The sequence below is a fragment of the Dromiciops gliroides genome, chromosome 4 (assembly GCF_019393635.1).
Source record: "Dromiciops gliroides isolate mDroGli1 chromosome 4, mDroGli1.pri, whole genome shotgun sequence".
Lineage (NCBI taxonomy): Eukaryota > Metazoa > Chordata > Mammalia > Microbiotheria > Microbiotheriidae > Dromiciops > Dromiciops gliroides.
This window is the reverse complement of record NC_057864.1, coordinates 371,625,031-371,633,202: the sequence shown is the minus strand read 5'-3', so window position 1 is coordinate 371,633,202 and position 8,172 is coordinate 371,625,031.

The following is an 8,172-nucleotide window of genomic DNA, read 5'->3' as shown; positions in this document are numbered from 1 at the left end:
CCCCCCTTTTTTTTCCAAGAAAGTGAAGCTTGAAGTTGACTGGGAAAACTATACAGACCATCATGTGTCTCAGGGAGACAAATCCTTCATTGGCAGAGCAGTGGACTTTGAAAGTTGTTTTCCTTACTTTGCTGTGGTCGTTGTCTAAGTTGTTTTCCTGGTTCTTTTTTCTCTTCATCAGTTCGTATAAATCTTCCCAGGTTTTTTCTGAATCTATCATATCCTTCATTTCTCAGAGCATGACAATATTCCATTACCTTCACATAACAATTTGATAAACCATTCCAGAATTGGTAGACAGACACTCACTTGGTTTCCAATCATTTGCTAAAACAAAAAATGCTGTTTTAAATATTTTTGTACATCTGGAGCCTTTTGCTCTTCCTTTGACCTCTATGTGCCTAGTAGTAATAATGATTAGTCAGGGCAGCTAGGTGGTGCAGTGGATAGAGCACCGGCCCTGGATTCAGGAGGACCCGAGTTCAAATCCGGCCTCAGACACTTGAAACTTACCAGCTGTGTGACCCTGGGCAAGTCACTTAAACCCCAATGCCCTGCAAAAAAAATAATAATAATGATTAGTCAAAGTGTATATACAGTTTAGTGACTTTTCTCCACATGGATTACTCCAGGACAATCTTTAAAACCCAGTTTAGGGTCTGCATATATTGGAGCAGAGAAGGCAATTGAAAGTAACAATTACACTCTGCTAACATTGACATGGAGAGGCTCTTCACATTCTGGACTAATTATTCCTGTTTTCCATCTTTGTGACATCTGTTTCCCAAAATTGAGGAGGTGGGTGGTATATCATTAAAAAACCAAACACAATAAACGCCACCATCACATGATTAGATACTAAAGATAATGTTCATGTCTATGTTTGCCCCAAAAGTAGGTAACAGGGTACCCTTCCACATAAAAAACTACTGAGTGTCCAATATGGCTATTAGGTATGGACTAGCTTGTTTATTTTCTCCACCACAGAAAATGCATAGGATAAAAAAGAATGCAAAGGTACACATGAACAAATACAGGAAACATAAAACACACAGTCCATCTTCATTATTACTACCCTTTCCTGGAAGCAAAGGCCTTTTATGAGACTGCGGGACAAATATTTCACATTCTCTCAGGACTACATTTCCCAAACAGCCCTGAGTAATTGTCATGGAGGATTGGCAATGTCCACATCTCCTGCCCAGTCATAGCTTTAGTCTTTTAGCTACAAGATTCTCTTGTTGGTGATTTTGGTGATTTTTTTTCTGAGAAGAAGGCATATTTGAAATCTTTTCCCTCTGGTACACTGGAGCTTGACTCTCAACTGAGGATTTCTCAAACTCAAGATTCCCTATGGGGGTCAGTGTCTGGAGCAAGAGGTAACACCTACCATTAGAAATGTTCATTTCTCTGAATTTCTAGTCATAGACCTGTGTTCATAAAATGAATGGAAAGGTAGAAGCAAGAAGCCAGGGACTTGGGATACAAGAAACTCTACTCTTAAGTTTGCCGCAGTAAGCACATATTTCCCATTGCCATGTGTTTCTGCTGTAAATAACTGTTGTTTTACATGGCAGGGGAAGGGGTGAGATCTTCTCCCTATCTCACCATTGCTAGAATTCTGTCCAAGGGAGAGAAAGATTGCTTTAAAAAAAGGGTCCAAAAGAAAAAAGGCAGACAGAGCTCACTCTTGCAGACCACAGAGAGAAAAGATTCTCTGATAAGAGGCTATCCCTTCCATCCCAAATTTTCAGTTACCAATCATGTTCTATGAAGCCTTAGTCACTGGGGATCCATCAAGAAGGAATTCTCCCTTATCCTAGACAGGGATCTCATGTGCAAGTCAAGTTCCTTGGGAGACCTTTTCCAACAAGGGTTTTATAGCTTGTAATCTCATCAAGTTGATTGAAGGGATTTATCACTTCTGCAGGTGTTATTTTGATCAATCCTGCTACATTTGAAAGCAGAGACAGCTTTTATTTGCAAAAATTGAAGTAATTTTTGCTGGCTCAAATTGTGTAAAGCTCCCCCAAACAGGTGTGAGTATCCTACCACTATGGTTGGAAGCAAGCTGCCTGGCTTGGGAAACCTCTATTTAATTCTGTATCTCATTGCCTTTCTCCTGTTCTGTGCTATTGGGTTCACAGAATATTTAACAACCAAGTTTCCTTTCTTTCATTAATTTTCTGGTCACCCAATAACTCTTTCTTGACTCCGTAGTATTTTTATTTTTTCTAGCTAGCAGTCTCTTCATTTTAGTGCTTACTTCTCATCCTAATTCTTCACTGTGTGTTTAGCAGATATTCATTAGTCAGTCAGTCAACCAATAAGCATTTATTAATTACATACTATGTGCAAATGTTCATTAACCAGCATATCCTGGATTAGAGGATTATCCCCCTAAATAGAATATATATATTGCTGCATCTTTTGGGGGGGGGGACAGGGCAATGAGGGTGACTTGCCCAGGGTCACACAGCTAGTTGTCAAGTGTCTGAGGCTGGATTTGAACTCAGGTCCTCCTGAGTCCAGGGCTGGTCCTTTATCCACCAAACCACCTAGCTGCCCCAAGAATACATATTGCTAAAAAAACAAAAACAAAACACCACAAAACAAAACAAACAAACAAACAAAACCCCCCACAACTGTCATCACTACCACAAACAGAATATAACATTCCATTGTCTTCTTCACTTTCTTTGTGTTCCTCAAACCCAGTCTTAGAGATTTATAAAACATCAGTGCTTTAAAATTCCTTCAAGGACTTTCTAATCTAACCCTTTCATTTAAGTAAAAATGGAATTAAATCCAGGGGAATGAAATGACTTTTCACACAACTGGGCAGTGGCTTGGGGATTCCTAGGGACTAGAATCCAGGTTTAAGGTCTCCTACTCCAGCGCCCTCCTCATCATATCATTATGCTCATCCAATCCAATCTGACCAAATCCAACCCAATTCTATTAATCTAATCTAATCTAAGAAGAATTCATTTCACACCCACTAGGCATCACACTGTGCTAGAGACTGGGGACATAAAAAGAAAACATAAAGAGAAAACAGTCCTTGCCTTGTCTTGTGCTTGCCAAAGTAATAATCCTTTGTAATTGAATTCATCTTTAAAGTGTCTTTCTTGAGATCTTACTGATTTCTGTGTACTTTCGGCAGTCAGTAGTGAACACAGTTAGAGGTTTTAATTCATATTAATAATGTCAATAGAGCAACAGCAATGGGTAGTGAGTGGGTAGAGAGCTGGTACAAACTGGCTATGTGACTCTGGGCAAGTCCCTAAATCTCAGTATACCAAGGAACTTTCTAATACTATAAATTTCAGAGCAGGTTCTACTCTGTGTTTGGTAGGTAAAGTTCCTTTTGGGAAGCTGCCTACAACTACTGATATCACATGTCAGGTTAAAAAAAGAAATAGTGTTTTAGACTGGAGAGATAGTATATGTTAGTGAATAGAAGGACAGACCTAGAGCTGGGAAGAACTGGATTCATGTCTTTTGTCTGATACACATCGACCACCTCTGGGATTCTGGGCAAGTCATTGACCTCTTATGTTCTCAGCCTACTCTCCAAAGACTGTAAATTACAGAAAATTGCCTGGAGGTGGGTGTAGAGAAAGAAATTTCCACACAGGAAATTCTAGATATTGACAAAACCACATGTCCAGATCCTCTCCCTTCTCTGCTTCATTCCTCCCTCCCATCAAAATAAAATAAAATATTGTATAAACTATGAAGAATTAGAAGTACTTGTACTGGCCAGTCTGAGGTCTGCAATTGTTTGATCTCTAAATCAAAAGTAAAGGAGGCTCAGATTTGACTACTTTCTATTTTTCAGGATCCAGTTGGCTTTTTCTCCTTTGCTCCATCCTGCCTGTTTCATTGCTAAACCCTTCCTGGGAGGGTCTTTCACCGGCTCCTCAGGGTGTTCATTTATCAGGTGTAGTAAGATAAGAAGTACTGGATCAGGGTTGAGGAAGCCTGGGAAGTAGTGTAAGCCAATAGGAAAATAGACTCTTAAGTGAGTTGGGCCAGCTCCCAAAATAAATCTACCTCAGTGGGAAAGAGATTAATGACCGGCAAACAGAGCTGAGTGGGGAATTGGAACAGACAGCTTGCACTTTGCTAACACTGACATGGGGAGGCTCTTTGTGTTCAGGACTAATTATTCCTATTTCCCATCCTAAGTGACATCTGTTTCCCAAAGTCGAGGAGGTGGGTGGCTTATCATTAAAAAAAAAATCTTAGATGCTAAATATACTGCAATGTAGAAATCTAGCATTGAATCATAGCTAGTGTGTGGGGAGGAGGGGAAGGGAGTAAGACAGAAGACAGGAGGAGGAAGCCCTGATATTCCTCATTTCATCTAATCACTTCCTACCTAGGGAGTGTCCTTTCCCATCATCCCAATCTTATTGGACTTTTCCCCTATCTTTTCACCCCCCTCCTCCAAATCACCCCCACCCCAGGTTGCACAATCATCTTATCAATGGGCTATCTACCACACACTATCTTTTCCCCTTTGCTTTCTCAATCTCTATCATAGAGCATTTCCTTTCTCTCCACTCCCACACCCGCATCTCCCTGAAATATTTCTTAGTGCAAACTGCCTGGGCTCTCATTGCAGTCCTTGCCCTCAGCAGAGATTTATGACCAAGCATTTGTGATGGGCATCTCTGCTCTATGAGATGGAGTATCCAGACTTGGACAGCACCCACTGGGTTACAGATTTATTATCATGGCAGCTTATGTGATAGTTACTGTTCTTGGACACAGTCTCCTGACTTGGTCTTTCTGTGGACTGCATCAGTCAACGAGCTTCCAGTAAGTACCTATAACTAGGTGCCAAGTGTTGTGTTAGTCAACAAGCCAAGTCAATAAGAATTTATTAAGCTCTTACTGTGTCAGGCACTATGCTAAGCTAGGCACAAGAGATGCAAAAACACAAAAGAAATAGTTCCTGCCTTCAAGGAACTTATATTCTATTAAGGGAAACAACACATAAGCAGATACAAAATACATACAAAGTAAAAGAAAGTTTTTTTGGTTTTGTTTTTGTTTTTTTTTTAGGAGGGAGACAGAGACATGAGAAACTAGAGAATCAGAAAAGACTTCATAGAGGATGATGGGGCAGTGAGGTGACAGAGTAGATAGAGGACTGGGCCTGCAATCAGGAAGACCTGAGTTCAAATTTGACCTCAGACAATTATTGGCTGTGTGATCCTGGGCAAGTCACTTGATCCTGTTGGCCTCAGTTTTCTCATCTGTCAAATAAACTGGAGAAGGAAATGGCAAGCCATTCCAGTACCTTTGCCAAGAAAATCCAAAATGGGGTCACAAAGAGGCAGACACAATCATAGTGACAACAACAAGGTGACAGAACTTGAATTGAACTTTGAATAAAGCTAGGGATTCTGAGAGATGGAGGTGAGAGAGGAGAGCGTTCCAGGTGTGGGCACCATCCTGTGCTGAGGCATGGATAGGGGATATAAAATGTTATCTGTGAAGATCAACAAGGAGGCCATTTTTACTGAATTTGTAGATAGTATAAAGGGGAATAATATATGTCTGTAAAAATAGCCAGAATTTATATTGTGAAGAACCTTTAAATGCCAAACAAAAGAGCTTATATTTGATTCTAAATGTAATAGGGAGCTACTGGAGCTTCTTGAGGGGGAGGAGAGACATAGTTAGATGACTACTTTAGAAACATCACTTTGTCAACTGTGTGGAGCAGGGATTGGAAGAGAGATTGGAGGCAGGGCAAGTATCAGCTTTCTCCACACTTCCATAATTTGTGATGGAGTCCTAGAATGAGCAGCTAGACAGTGCAGTGGGTGTAGAGCACTGGTCTTGGAATTAGGAAAACACATCTTCCTGAGTTCAAATCCTGTCTCAGACACTTAGTAGCTGTGTGACCCTGGGCAAATCACTTAACCCTGCTTGCCTCAGTTTCCTCATCTGTAAAATTAGCTGGAGAAGGAAATATCAAACCACTCCAGTATCTTTACCCTAAATGGTATCATGAAGAGGTGGACATGACTGAAATGACCCAAAAGCAACAACCCAGAATGGTGTCTCAGGGGAATACTCTATCAGTCCTTCATGGCATCTCTCCTCTCCAGTCACTCTGTTGGTTTCTTCCCAGAAGTCAAGGGCAAGACCACTGGAAACTATAAGATTCTGGGTAATTTCTCCATCTTATAGGCAAATACTGCAATCACCAGTTTCCATGACAATGAGTGAATGTGGCAAAGATGGATTACATTCTAATGAGGAAATTGGGATGCAGGGAAGTTAAGTGACTGGCCAAGTCACACTGAATGGTTGGATGGAGAATTTTAAATACTAGATTGAGGAGTTTGTATTTTATCCTGGGGAGACAATGAAGATTTTTGAAAAAGGAAGTGTCCTTGTCACATTGGTACATTACGAAAATTGTTTTGGCAGATAGCTGTAGGAAATCCATTAAAGAGAGTTCAGACTGTAGGCTGTGAGGCCAGTTAGCACAAAGTTACAATAGCCCGGGTAAAAGATGATGATGCCATGAACTAGGAAGGGCATGTGGGTTGAGAGAAGGGAAGGAATGTGTAATAGGTAAAGTTAGAACTAGATGGTCTTTGAGATCCTTTCCAACTCAGATTCTGTGATTCTGAGATGTTGTGGGGGGTGGATTGGGCAACTTGGTACCTGACAAGTCTATTAACTCTGAAGATAGTTCCATTTTGAACTTGTTTCTCAAATAAGAAAATTCCTGACTGAGAGATGATGTACACTCACCTCAGGTAAGCTTAATTAAAAATAAAACAAAATAAAAAACCCCAGAAAATGTATTTGAATCTGTATCTTTAAATTCCAGTGGGCAGCTATGTGGTACAGTGGATAGAGTTGATAGGACTTGAGTTCAAATCTGACTGCAGGGGAGCAGCTAGGTGGCACAGCAGATAAAGCACCAGCCCTGGATTCAGGAGGACTTGAGTTCAAATCTGGCCTCACACACTTAATACTTACTAGATGTATGACCCTGGGCAAGTCACTTAACCTTCATTGCCCTGCAAAAAACTCTCACTTCAGACACTTATTAGGAATGTGACACTGGGGAAGTCATTTAACCCCAATTGCCTTAAGCATCCGGTGACATCTCCAGTCATCCTGATGTATAGCTTGCCACTGGGTCCAGATGGCTCTGGAGGAGAGAGTGAGGTTGGTGACCTTGCACAGCTCTCCCTCACTTAAGTCCAATTCACTGCAAGTCATGATGTCACTCCAATGTTATGGTCATTTTTCAAGAATGAAGGACAAACAACAATAAACCCCAGTTGACACTAGCACTCATTATTGCCTATCTCAGGTATATGACTTAGAGAAGACAATGTGGTATAGTGGAAAGATTACTGGGATATAGTGCAAAGACATTGTCTTGAGTCAATTCTCTCAGTACTGTTGATTTGAGGATAAAAGAAGATGTGTCAAGTTAACAAATGTTTGTTAAGCATGGGCAGCTAGGTGGTGCATCAGAGTACCAAACCTGAAGTAACAAGGAATTGTCTTCCTGAGTTCAAATCTGGACTCAGACACTTACTAGCTGTGTGACCCTGGCCAAGTCACTTAACCCTGTTTGTCTAAGTATCCTCATTTATAAAATGAGCTGGAGGAGGAAATGGGAAACCATTCTAGTATCTCTATCAAGAAAACTCCAAATGAGGTCACAAAGAGTTGGATGTGACTGAAAACATCTCACTAAATTAAGTACTAAAAACTAATTGAAAAAGTAAAAACCATTATATAAATATACAGTAACAAGTAAGAATGACAATAGTGAATCTTCATGAGGGACCACAATACAATACTATAAACATTCATTAAATGCCTACTATTGTAACAATTGGAATAATGCCACCTGCTGGATACTTACTGTAGAAGAGTTCTGCCCATGAAGGGAAGGTCTTTGAGGGCAAGACCAGGAGTCTTTTCTTCAGGATTCAGGAAGTGACGCGGACTAGTGGGAGGAGGAAGGAAGAGACTGGCGCTCAGTCTCGGGCTCTTTCCTGGGGACGCTGGCGGAGAAGGGAGCTAAAAATGTGCTCTCCCTTTAATAGATAGAAATCTAGGCCTTTCTCTCTCTCTTTACCAAATTCTTATTCTCCTTAATAAATGCTTAAAAGT